This window comes from Diceros bicornis, chromosome 6 (genome assembly GCF_020826845.1).
Source record: "Diceros bicornis minor isolate mBicDic1 chromosome 6, mDicBic1.mat.cur, whole genome shotgun sequence".
NCBI classification, from domain to species: Eukaryota; Metazoa; Chordata; class Mammalia; order Perissodactyla; family Rhinocerotidae; genus Diceros; species Diceros bicornis.
In genome coordinates this window covers 83654009-83667788 of record NC_080745.1, presented here as the reverse complement: position 1 = coordinate 83667788, position 13780 = coordinate 83654009, and the positions used below count along the sequence as shown (strand labels likewise).

At 39.1% G+C, this 13780-nt stretch overlaps 1 long non-coding RNA gene across 1 annotated transcript in view; it reads left to right on the top strand.

The window, feature by feature from the left end:
* LOC131407501 (uncharacterized) overlaps positions 1–13486 on the top strand; it is a 35921-nt gene extending 22435 nt beyond the window's left edge. Inside the window, exons 2-3 of the long non-coding RNA XR_009220503.1 lie at positions 12825–12981; positions 13430–13486. This is a non-coding gene — a long non-coding RNA (uncharacterized LOC131407501). The remainder of the gene's footprint in view (positions 1–12824; positions 12982–13429) is intronic.
* The last annotated feature ends 294 nt before the right edge of the window (positions 13487–13780 follow it).

Below are 13780 nucleotides of genomic sequence, written 5' to 3'. Positions count from 1 at the left end.
ATCCACCTCTTATGATTTCTAAGAGGATTAATAAGTTCATACATGAAAAGCATTTGGCACAGTGCCCGTCAGATTAAGCCCTAGTATATGAAGGTGTCCACATCACTGTTGTTATTTACTACTCTCACGAGTTCATTTCTGCTAGTCTTCATCCCAGTGGCCTCTGCTCTTCACTTTCTTAACCTGCGTTTCTTTTTGTTCTCAGACCACTCTCCTGGACATGGCATCGTCTAAAATAGGAACATTATCAGGGAAAGAGACTTCCTCTTGCAAGAAATAAGCCACAGTCCACGGGCAGGCAGGCAAAGGATGCTCTCCAGAAAGGCCAAGCCCTCTCTTGGTTGTGCCCATCCAACCCTAGGAGACTTAGATGGTGTGGTGGTGGTGTTAGCCTCAGTTCATCCAAAGTCGTTTGGGAAAGGGGTGTTAGAGTTTTCCTCGACATCTGCAGAGCTAACCACCAGAGTCCTTTGGGCCTGTGTACAGCACGGTGTGGTTCTGAACCTGACTGACATTCTCCACTCATGTTTGATTTCAGAAGCTGGGCACCCTTGGAAATAAAGTCCATGTGGCAAGACAGAATGGCCACCTAGAAGGTCGATTGGGATAAACACAGCTTTTCTAGACTGTACAAATGCCAAATGAGAACCACTTCCCTCTAGTGTTTTAAATCTAAAATACCTATGTCTTTCAGCCCCTTTTCTCTTTCCTTCTCTAGCAAAGGTATGTTCTGTGATCCAACTCCTGAGTTTTTGAAGCTGGTGGTTGGTGTAGTTCTTGGCTTTGGATTTACAAAGTGTGTGTGTGTCATTATCTCTTCTTACTAGCCATTCTCTTTATACCAGTAGGAGAACTGGTTTCTAGGAGATCTGCTGGTTTCTAGGGACTGTAGAGGACATATTCTGTGTGACCAGGTTGCAGGTTAGGGTTTCTATAGCCTGTGTATTTTTTGGCCTCCTCACAAAAATGTCCGGTCTTTTTAATAGAGCCAAAACTGATGCTACATCCGCTCCTTTGGTAGAAAAGATTCAATTTAAAGATTTGTTGTAGGAAAAATAGCCCCCTTTTCACCTAATTTTTATGTTACACATTCTTCTGATTTTGCTAGCGCTGCCTCCCCCCAGACAATCAGGCCTCTGTCAGACAGCTTTCAACCAGGTTTCAAGAACATTCAAAAAACAACACACACACACTCACTCACATCAGTATAATGTGGGCACTTCATAGTCAACTTCATCCATAGGAAATCTTTGGAAAATATAATTAACTCTTTTTTATTAAGAGAATGTAAGGGGCATGAGGCTGCTGGTTAATAGATCAAGGCTCTAAAGATTAGAGGTGGAGCCCCACCATCTACAATATATCAGAATTCCAACTTTATGCTGGTGTTTATTTCTTATTGATTTACTTGTTTTTTTTTTTTTTCCATTTTTGGACAGTTATAAAACAAAATAAAAAAAGAAAGCACCCATTTTATTTCCATCATGTCGTATTAATAGGTTGACATATACATCCAGACTCTCTTTCTCTCCTCTTGCCGTCTTCTAAAAATCATGCTATTGGGCCAGCCCTGGTGACCTAGGGGTTAAGTTCGGCATGCCCCGCTTCAGCGGCCCAGGTTCGGTTTCCTGGAGTGGACCTACGCTACTCGTCTATCACTAGCCATGCTGTGGCAGCAGCTCACATACAAAAAGAGGAAGATTGGCAACAGATGTTAGCTCAGGGTGAATCTTCCTCAGCAAAAAAGCAAAGAAAAAAAATCATGCTATTGATATGATAAACCTTATACATGCTCATATTAAACACAAACTGATGCCTTCAATGCAGAAAGCTACAAAGATGAAAGCTAAAATGATAAACATGAAATCCCACCCTCCAGAAACAAAAATTCTTAACATAAAGTGAACGTCATTTATTCCATGTATACATATAAAGGTATTGATAGACATATTAAGTAGATGGATAGAAATAGTTTATAAAGATGGAATTAATCTGTAAACATTCTTTTAATGACAAGTAGTTAAATTTAACTTTGAATTTAATAAAAGAAAATCTGAATTGAAATAGAAGGTTTTGTTGGACCACAAAATTTTTTGTACTTTATGAAAGATTATTTTCTAAAGGAATTCTCTTATGAAAAAAAGAATTTTTTGGCTCATGTAACTAGAAAGTCCAGGTAGAGGGTGTTAGTTCTAGATGCAGCTGGATCCAGGAATGGCAATGAGATTATCGGTCTCTCTCTCTCCCTTCAGCCATATCTCTTGCTCTGTTTTCTTCTGTTTGGTTCATGCTCAGACCAGCTTTCCCCATGTGGTGGCAAACATGGCTATGGGCAGCTCCACATTAGACTAAAATAGAGAGGTTGGAATTGTCAAGAGATTGGAGTCATTGCATCTTTGTTTAATTGCTTGTTTCGATTTTAGACAATATTTGCTGACTTCCTGCTCTAAAAGCTAGGAATATTAGCATCATCATACTTCTTACCTCATCTCTTCCTATTAGATACCAATTTTTGATAATTACCATGTTTACATCATGCTGATGTATAATAGTCACACTTATCATAATTATTCCCACAGTTTAGTGTTGTTTCAACATTAAAATGACTTCGGTGTTCACTACCCATCATTTTAATATGGTTCTCCATTCCTGATGTCACTATTTTGATTTACCACTAATTGGTTGAATTTTACTGTTAAGCAGCTTTGTCAAAATTGTTCATTATTACTGTATGCCCGGTGGCTTTTCGTGTTTGAGACTGCCTCCATGTTGCTTTGATACTTGACCAGTATCTTAAGTAGGTAAAATTTTCTTGGGACACACTCTTTTTTCTTCGGGCGTTTGTCATTGTGCCAATGTCTTCTGGCTTTGAATTTTGCTAAGTATTCTGAGGCCATCCTGATTTTCCCTTCCCAATTATAGGTACTTTTTTACCTGCCTTTTTGCTCAAAGAATTATTTCTTTGTCCTTTAAGTTTAATAATGGAACAAGAATATGTCTTAATGTTCAACATTCTCTTTCAAATTTTCCTGGAATACTGTATGCTCTTTCAGTCAGTGGATTTAGGTCTTTCTTCCTTTTGGGACATCGTCATATACTATATATCTAAATGCATCTTGATTTTTAGTTGTATTCTTTATTATGGGGTCCCAATTATTTTTATGTTGGATTGCTTTTTTCTGACTTATGTATTTATAAGCTTTTTTCATTGTTTTAATATCTTTGTGAATTTTTTTTTTAAATTTTTTGTTTATTGCAGTAACATTAGTTTATAACATTGTAAAAATTTCAGGCGTACATCATTGTACTTCTATTTCTGCATAGATTACATCATGTTCACCACCAAAATACTAATTACAACCCATCACCACACACATGTACCGAATTATCCCTTTCACCCTCCTCCCTCCCCCCTCCCCTCTGGTAACCACCAATCCAATCTCTGTCCCTATGTGTTTGTTTATTGTTGTTATTATCTACTACTTAATGAAGGAAATCATACGGTATTTGACCTTCTCCCTCTGACTTATTTCACCTTGCGTTATACCCTCAATGTCCATCCATGTTGTCACAAATGCCTGGATTTCATCGTTTCTTATGGCTGAGTAGTATTCCATTGTGTATATATACCACATCTGCTTTATCCATTCGTCCCTTGATGGGCACTTAGGTTGCTTCCAAGTCTTGACTATTGTGAATAACGCTGCAATGAACACAGGGGTGCATGTACCTTTACAAATTGGTGTTTTCAAGTTCTTTGGATAAATACCCAACAGTGGAATAGCTGGATCATATGGTAGTTCTATCCTTGATTTTTTGAGGAATCTCCATACTGTTTTCCATAGTGGCTGCACCAGTTTGCACTCCCACCAGCAGTGTATGAGAGTTCCCTTCTCTCCACATCCTCTCCAACACATGTTGTTTCCTGTCTTGTTAATTATAGCCATTCTGACGGGCGTGAGGTGATATCTCATTGTAGTTTTGATTTGCATTTCCCTGATAGTTAGTGATTTTGAACGTCTTTTCATGTGTCTGTTGGCCATCTGTATATCTTCTTTGGAGAAATGTCTGTTCAGGTCTTTTGCCCATTTTTTAATTGGGTTGGTAGTTTTTTTGTTGTTGAGATGCATGAGTTCTTCATATATTTTGGAGATTAAGCCCTTATCAGAAGTATGGTTTGCAAATATCTTCTCCCAATTGTTAGGTTGTCTTTTCGTTTTGTTGATGGTTTCCTTTGCTGTGCAGAAGATTTTTAGTTTGATGTAGTCCCATTTGTTTATTTTTTCTATTGTTTCTCTTGCCCAGTCAGACGTGGTGTTTGAAAAGATGTTGCTAAGACCGATGTCGAAGAGCGTACTGCCTATGTTTTCTTCTAGAAGTTTCACAGTTTCAGGTCTTACATTCAAGTCTTTAATCCATTTGGAGTTAATTTTTGTGTATGGTGTAAGGTAAGGGTCTACTTTCATTTTTTTGCATATGGCTATCCAGTTTTCCCAACACCATTTGTTGAAGAGACTTTCTTTTCCCCATTGTATGTTCTTGGCTCCTTTGTCAAAGATTAGCTGTCCATAGATGTGTGGGTTTATTTCTGGGCTTTCAATTCTATTCCACTGATCTGTGTGTCTGTTTTTGTGCCAGTACCATGCTGTTTTGGTTACTATAGCTTTGTAGTATATTTTGAAATCAGGGAGTGTGATACCTCCAGCTTAGTTCTTTTTCCTCAGGATTCCTTTAGCTATTCGGGGTCTTTTGTTGTTCCATATAAATTTTAGGATTCTTTGTTCTATTTCTGTGAAAATTGTTGTTGGAACTTTGATAGGGATTGCATTGAATCTATAGATGGCTTTAGGAAGTATGGACATCTTAACTATGTTAATTCTTCCAATCCAAGAGCACGGAATATCTTTCCATTTCTTTGTGTCTTCTTCAATTTCTTTCAGAAATGTTTTATAGTTTTCGGTGTACAGATCTTTCACCTCTTTGGTTAAGTTTATTCCTAGGTATTTTATTCTTTTTGTTGCAATTGTAAATGGGATGGTATTCTTAATTTCTCTTTCTGCTACTTCGTTGTTAGTGTACAGAAATGCAACTGATTTTTGTATGTTGATCTTGTATCCTGCAACTTTACCATATTCATTTACTACTTCTAAAAGTTTTCTGGTGGATTCTTTAGGGTTTTCTATATATAAAATCATGTTATCTGCAAATAGTGACAGTTTCACTTCTTCCTTTCCAATTTGGATCCCTTTTATTTCTTTCTCTTGCCTGATTGCTCTGGCTAGGACTTCCAGTACTACGTTAAATAGGAGTGGTGACAGTGGGCATCCTTGTCTGGTTCTTGTTCTCAGAGGGATAGCTTTCAGTTTTTCACCATTGAGGATGATATTAGCTGTGGGTTTGTCATATATGGTCTTTATTATGTTGAGGTACTTTCCTTCTATACCCATTTTATTCAGAGTTTTTATCATAAATGGATGCTGTATCTTGTCAAATGCTTTCTCTGCATCTATTGAGATGATCATGTGATTTTTATTCTTCATTTTATTAATGTGGTGTATTACGTTGATTGATTTGTGAATGTTAAACCATCCCTGCATCCCTGGAATAAATCCCACTTGATCGTGGTGTATAATCTTTTTAATGTATTGTTGTATGCGATTTACTAGTATTTTGTTGAGGATTTTTGCATCGATGTTCATCAGTGATATTGGCCTGTAATTTTCTTTTTTTGTGTTGTCCTTGTCTGGTTTTGGTATCAGGGTAATGTCAGCTTCGTAGAATGAGTTAGGGAGCTTCCCCCCCTCCTCAATTTTTTGGAAGAGTTTGAGAAGGATAGGTATTAAGTCTTCTTTGAATGTTTGGTAGAATTCACCAGGGAAGCCGTCTGGTCCTGGACTTTTATTTTTGGGGAGGTTTTTGATTACTGTTTCGATCTCCTTACTGGTGATTGATCTATTCAAATTCTCTACTTCTTCTTGATCCAGTTTTGGAAGGTTGTATGATTCTAAGAATTTATCCATTTCTTCCAGATTGTCGAATTGGTTGGCATATAGCTTTTCATAGTATTCTCTTATAATGTTTTGTATTTCTGAGGTGTCTGTTGTAACCTCTCCTCTTTCATTTCTGATTTTACTTATTTGTGCCTTCTCTCTTTTTTTCTTGGTGAGTCTAGCTAAAGGTTTGTCAATTTTGTTGATCTTTTCAAAGAACCAGCTCTTGGTTTTATTAATTTTTTCTATTGTTTTTTTTGGTCTCTATTTCATTTATTTCTGCTCTGATTTTTATTATTTCCCTTCGTCTACTGATTTGGGGCTTTGTTTGTTCTTCTTTTTCCAGTTCCTTCAGGTGCATTGTTAGATTGTTTGAGATTTTTCTTTTTTGTTGAGATAGGCCTGTATCGCTATAAACTTCCCTCTTAGAACTGCTTTTGCTGTATCCCATAAATTCTGGCATGTCGTATTTTCGTTTTCTTTTGTCTCCAGGTATTTTTTGACTTCTTCTTTGATTTCTTCGTTAACCCAGTCGTTGTTCAGTAGCATTTTGTTTAATCTCCACGTATTTGTGGCTTTTCTGATTTTCTTCCTATAGTTGATTTCTAGTTTCATACCGTTGTGGTCAGAAAAGATGCTTGGTATTATTTCAATCTTCTTAAATTTATGAAGACTTGTTTTGTGGCCTAATATGTGATCAATCCTGGAGAATGTTCCATGTGCATTTGAAAAGAACGTGTATTCTTCAGTTTTTGGATGGAATGCTCTGTATATATCTACTAGGTCCATCTGTTCTAGTGTGTCGTTTAAGGCCAATGTTTCCTTATTGATCTTCTGTTTGGATGATCTATCTGTTGGTGTAAGTGGAGTGTTAAAGTCCCCTACTATTATTGTGTTACTGTCTATTTCTGTTTTTATGCCTGTTAATAATTGCTTTATATATTTAGGTGCACCTACATTGGGTGCGTAGATATTTACAAGTGTTATATCCTCTTGTTGGATCGTTCCCTTGATCATTATGTAATGCCCTTCTTTGTCTCTTTTTACAGTTTTTGTTTTAAAGTCTATTTTGTCTGATATGAGTACTGCTACCCCAGCTTTCTTTTCATTGCCATTTGCGTGGAGTATCTTTTTCCATCCCTTCACTTTCAGTTTGTGAGTGTCTTTAGGTCTGAAGTGTGTCTCTTGTATGCAGCATATATATGGGTCTTGTTTTTTATCCAGTCAGCCACCCTATGCCTTTTAATTGGAGCATTTAGTCCATTGACGTTTAAAATAGCTATTGATAAGTATGTACTTACTGCCATTTTTTAACTTTTTTTTTTTCTCAGTGTTTTAGTAGTCCATCTCTGTTCCTTTCTTCTTCTATACAGAATTGATGGTCACTTTAGTTTGACCTCTGTCTGAAAGCTGTACTCTTTAACTCCTTTTCCTCCTCCCTCCTTTTATGTTTTTGATATCATATCTAACCTCTTTTTTGTGCATTTGTATCCACTACGTTCTAATCATGGAAATAGATAATTTTTCCTATTTGTGGTCTTCTCTGTTCCCCTTAAATCAGTCCCTTTAACATTTCTTGTAGCACTGGTTTCTTGGTGACAAACTCCTTTAATTTTTGCTTATCTGGGAAAATTTTGATCTCTCCTTCGATTTTGAATGATAACCTTGCTGGGTAGAGTATTTCTTGGCTGTAAGTTTTTTCCTTTTAGCACTTAAAATATATCGTGCCATTCTCTTCTAGCCTGTAAGGTTTCTGCTGAGAAGTCAGCTGATAACCTTATGGGGTTTCCTTTGTATGTAACTTGACTTTCTCTTGCGGCTTTTAGGATTCTCTCTTTATCTTTAATTCTGGACATTTTGATTATGATGTGTCTTGGTGTGGGCCTCTTTGGGTTTATCTTGTTTGGGGCTCTCTGTGCTTCCTGTACCTGGATGTCTGTTTCCTTCCTTAGATTAGGGAAGTTTTCATCTATTATTTCTTGAAATAGATTCTCTGCCCCCTTGTCTCGCTCTTCTCCTTCTGGGACACCTATAACACGGATGTTAATGCGCTTGATGTTGTCCCAGAGGCCCCTTAGACTGTCCGCAGTCTTTTTAATTCTTTTCTCTTTTACCTGTTCACCTTGGGTAATTTCTTCTAGTCTTTCGTCCAGCTCACAGATCCGTTCTTCTGTATCCTCTACTCTGCTTTTGAGTCCCTCTAATGAATTTTTCTTTTCCAGTATTGTACTCTTCATTTCTGATTGGTTCTTTTTTATATCTTCCATTTCTTTGTTGACATTCTCACTGAGTTCATCTATTCTTTTCCCCAGATCAGTGAGCATCCTTAACACTCTTAGTTTGAACTCTCTGTCCGGTAGGTTGCTCATTTCTGTTTCACTTAGTTCCTTTTCTGGGGTTTTGTCCTGTTCCCTTACTTGGAATGTATTCTTTTGCCTCCTCATTTTGCCTCTTTCCCTGTGCTTGTGTCTACGTATTAGGTAGGTCAGCTACGTCTCCTGCTCTTGGATAGGTGACCTTATGTAAGTGATGCCTTAGGAGGCTTCCAGTGTGCTTCCCTCAGTTCTCAATGTTCCAGGGTTGACCCCTATGTGGGCTACGTGTGTCCTTCTGTTGTGGCCTGTTTGCTCTCCCTGTAGGCGCCCAGGGAGGCTGAGTTATGCTCCTGGCCAGTTGTTGTAATGCTCAGCTGCTTGTAGTTGTTGTGGGCCCTTCAGTCTCTTTATGAGGTGTGGGCATCCCCAGCACAGTTGGCTGCAAGTTCTAATACCACATTTGTGTTGCAGTATTTCTTTTAAGTGAGTAGGCCCCCACTGTGGCAGGTTGTTAGGCTCAGGGCCTTACAATTGCTGTAAGCCTCTAGCCTATTAGGTCTCTTGTCAGCTCTCTGAGGATTGCAGCTGAGTGGGGCTGGCCTCAGGCACAGGAGCACCCAATTGTTTCAGGCTTTGGAAGGCGGGGCAAACCTCCTTTGTGGGTCTTTGAGAAGCACAAGTCTTCTGCAGCTGACAAGCCCTGCCGCCCACAGGTCCACACACACAGTCAACACAGTCCTGCCCCGTGTGCGTGCCCCGACCTCCCCAAGCGGACCCAGTCTCTCCAGGGCGGGGGCCCCACACACTCTACCACCGCCCCACACTCTCCACCCGCTCCTTGTGCACACCCTGCCCCGTTCAATCGGCTTAGTTGCCAGGCTGCAGAGAATCCAGTCACCAATCTATGCAGGCCCACAAGTTGCCTGAGGGCTTGTTGTTGGGTGGGGCCAGTCTCTAGGGTGGGCTGCCTGCCCTGGCTGAGCTGGATTAAATCGGTGCTCTAGCGGGTGGGGCAGACCCTGGGCTAGCAGGCCCCAGGGAAAACTCCAATGGCGTCTGTGTCAGCACGCCCACACTAGGCCACAACAATGGCTGCCGCCAATGTCCCAGTCCCTGAGAGGTCTCAGCCCTCACCGAGATGCACTCAGGGCCTATTGGGTGAGCCTCTTGTCACCAAAGCACTGTGCACCTTTCTTTCTGGTGATTTTAGGATGCTTTCTGAAACGGGTGAGTTTGCGCGCAGGCCCTTTAAGAGACAGTTTTAGTTTCTTTGTGAACCGGGTTTTCTGGGGGTTCTCCCCAATGTTTTTGTAGCAGGCACAGTCAGATATTATGCCGCTGGTCTCGATTGTGCTGGGTCCACAAAATGCCCACAGCGGGGGTGCTCCCGACTCAGGGCCCCACGCCTCCAGGGAGGCTGCGTACCTGTGAGCTGCTCCCGGCGGCCGTGAAGCTGGCGGCTTGTGAAGGGGGCATTTTTCCTCTCCAGAGGGGAATCTCTGCCTCTTCTACCTCAGTTAGGATTGTCCGTTGTTGTAGGAGTTCCTCTTATCCAGTTTTCAGTTCTGTCTCAGGGGTAGTTTTTCCACGAGTAGTTGTAAATTGGCTGTGTCCATGGGAGGAGGTGAGTTTAGAGTCTGCTTATGCCGCCATCTTGACTCCGCCCCTCTTTGTGAATTTTTTAAAATCTCTATTTGGTCGATTATTTCAGATATCTATAACAGTGATATGAATTTATATTTTACTTCATATTTGCCATTTCTGGTACTCTATTTCCTCTTGCAATTCCAAGTTTCCATCTAGTATCATTTCTCTTTAGCTTAAAAAACTTCCTTTAGTATTTCTTATAGAGCATATCTGCTGAAAACAAATTTTCTGTTTTCATTTATGTGAAAATGTCTTTATTTTGCCTTAATTTTTGAAGGATGATTCCACTGGATATAGAATTCTGGATTGAATGGTGTTTTTTTTCCTTTCAGCAATATAAAAGTGGCATTTCACTGTCATCTGGCCTTCATTGTTTCTGATGATAGGTTGGTAGTCATTCAAATCATTGTTTCTCTGAATGTAATGTGTTTTTTCCTCCTCTGGCTGCTTTCAAAATTTTCTCTTTATTTTTATTTTAGTAACTTAATATGATGAACTTAGGTTTGATTTTTTTTTTTTCCTCTATGTATACCCTCCTTTGGATTTTCTGAGCTTCTCAGAATTGTAAGTTAATGTTTTAAACCAAAATTGGGGTGATTTTGGCCTTTACTTCCTCAAATATTTTTTTCTGCCCTACTCTCCTTTTTTTGTTTTGAGACTATAATCACAAATGTATGTTAAACTACATGATATTGTGCTGCAGGTCACTCAGTACTGAATCATTTTTTTTTTTTCTCTGTTATTCAGATTGGATAATTTCCTTAGATTTATCTTCAAATCACTGACCCTTCCTTTGGCCATCTCCAATCTTCTGTTAAGCACATCCAGTACATTTTTCATTTAATATATTGTATTTTCAGTTCCAGGATGTTCCTTTTGTTCCATTTCTCTGCTGAGATTCCTTGTCTTTTTACTATGACTATATATTTTTAAAATTCCTTAAACATATTTTAATTAGATGCTTTAAAGTCTTTGTCTGCTGATTCCAACAGTTGTGTCATCTTGGGATTAGTTTCAATGACTACTTTGACTCCTGAGTATGAGTCATATTTTCCTATATCTTTTCATATCTAGTTTTGTTTTATTTTGTTTTTATTGTAGCCTGAATATTGTGGATGGTACATTATAGAGACCCTGGATTTTGTTATGTTCCTCTGAAGAGTGTGGATTTTTATTCTAGTAAGAAGTTAAATTACTAGCTGATCATTTTGAACTTGTGGAGGCTTGGTTTATACTTTTGTAGGGTGGGTCTCTTTTGGTTTTGCCCTTTTCCTAAGAGTGAATCCTTAGTTCTAGGACATAGTCTTTATTCCTAAGATTGGCCCTTCCAGGATTTCAATGAAAAACCTGAGATATTTTCCAAGACCCTATGATTTGGCAGGATTCAAACTCAATACTCTGTCTTCCCTGCTATGACCAGCAGCTGAAATTTCTGCTCAACTTTATCAGGCTTCTAGCTTTTTCTTTCTGTCAATCCTTGGAGTGTCCCTGTCCATGCGCAGTTCAGGGGCCAGCCAAAGATTCGGGGAAATATATATGTATATTTGGCAGTTCTCAATTCAGGCTTTCTATGATTTCCTCCCTCAATTTTAAGATGCTCTGGCAGCCTGAAATTCCATCTTCTAACACCTCAAACCAGTAAGTTAGTGGTTTTCTGCTCGAGCTTTAGCCACCCAGCACTCTGTGGACTGGGGAGCACCCTTAAGGAAAAAGTCGTATAAACACAGATCTCACCCAATGCACCTCCCATCTTTCAAGGGTTGAATCTCTTCCAGGTCTGCTTGATTTTAGTTGCCCTCTAGCATCTTTAAATACTTGGTTTTTATATTTTTTCCAGAGTTGGGCCAATACAAGCTGCTCTACCATTATTGAAATGGAAACACCATAGTAATTTGATTTTAAATACTTTCTATTCTGTACTATTAGTTTCATAATGCATTGCTACTGTCCTCATTTTGTTTCTTTAGGCCTGAATCTCAATTTTTATCTCACTTTGTGGGGTTAACATCTTATCTTAGGGTTATTATCTTTTAAAAATTTTTAGAAGTTCCATTTATTCAGGAGCATTGCAGACATCAAAAGAGGCTCTGGCCGCATTAAGATGTTATTAACAGGAGAAGAAGCCTCACTTGCCAACATAATTGAGTTGTTTCCAATGTGGTATTGCCCAAAGTTGTGTTATCATCAGTTTCTCTTTCTATATACAATTGTATCCATTAGGACTCCCTTTGTTGCAAATGACACAAAATCTGTCTCAGATTGGCTTAAGCATGAAAAGAAAATTCATTGATGTGCATAACTGAAAAGTCCAGGGACTTGTCATATCACAAGCTATGTGATCTAGGGGCTCAAATGTTGTCCCTGGACCCGGTTTCTCTCTCTCCATCTCTCACCTATACCATCAGAGGAGCATGAGCTCCATTCTCACATATTCTCACCTCATGGTGGAAAGATGGCCGCCCAAGCCTCACTTTGGTCTGGGTTTGAGTCCAATAGGAACATGAGTGACTGAATGTCTCTCAGCAAGAGCCATTGACTCTCACTGGCTCTGACTGCAACATCATCTATCCTGAACCAATCACTGTGCCAGGAGAATGTGATCCTCTCATTGGCAGCCCTGAGGCAGTGGCCGCCTCCAGATGCAGGGCTAGAGTCAGCTCCACTGAAGCACAGGGATTGGTGGTGGGGGAAGAAGTAGTTTCCCGAAGGAAAACAGTAATAGATTCAATAGAAGACAGGTCCTCGGACTCTGGAAGACCATAGAACAACAGATGTTCTTGACAACGGAGTAGTGTGTGGGTTGGTTGCTTTGTTCCAGGTATTATTTTAAAATTAAAAGGTCTTGAATGCCATTAACTTTTCTGCTCATCAGTTGACCTTCAGGGTATGTCTCAGGATGTATAGGAACCACCCTGGAAGAATCCACATGAGTCTCCCAAGCAGACGACCTGAGATACTCACAGAGAGCTGGGATTCTCCGGTGGCCCAACTACCATTTACAAAGATGAATTATTCCAGGCTTATTTGAGGTAAAGTAAGTGTTTGAGTTTTATAAAATTAAATAGAAAAGTATTTCTTATTGGCATTGAGATCACACATCCATTTAAAAATATTTAACATTCTAAGCAAAAGATACAATGCCAGGATCCACGGAGGCTACAAAGGCCTCTGGTTAGCTCCGTTCATTCCTTCTTATTTATCCCTGGTTTTTAAAAGAAATGAAGCTCTACTCTGGTACAGTCTGTTTTTGCAAAGCTTTAAATCTTTAGAGAAATATGCAGCAGAAAAGGATCTGAGAACCCTATCTGGAATTTGTTTTCAGTAAACCAGACAAAACTAGAAAGAATAGATTGAGCTTCTTTGCTATGTAGCATGAAAAAGAGTTATTCTGTAGGACAGAGCAAAGCCAGTTTGGGTGTATTCTTCTTTGGGGCACTTAACTTTATTTATGGTTCTCTGTTTCTTGTCACTTTTCAGGTTATCTGGGAACTTTTAAGGCAAATGTGCAGACTGGTTAGTTTCCCTTAATCAGTGTAAGCATCGTTTCATCCTTAGCCTGGATTGTGCTGTCCTGGTAGATAAAGAGGTTATCATCATGTTATTCTCACATCTAACCTTTAGAAGTTAAAAATAAAATAAAATAAAATTCCACAACTGAAGAGTTGCACAGATCTCTTATCTCAGTTTGATGTATGGAGGCCAGTGTTCAACTTGATACTTTTAGGATTAAGAACAGGTTTGAGATCTTCAGAGATTTTTTTTTTCTTCTTAAGTGTCTAACCCATGTTTCTGGAATATTTCCATAATATTCTCAACTGGCACACTATC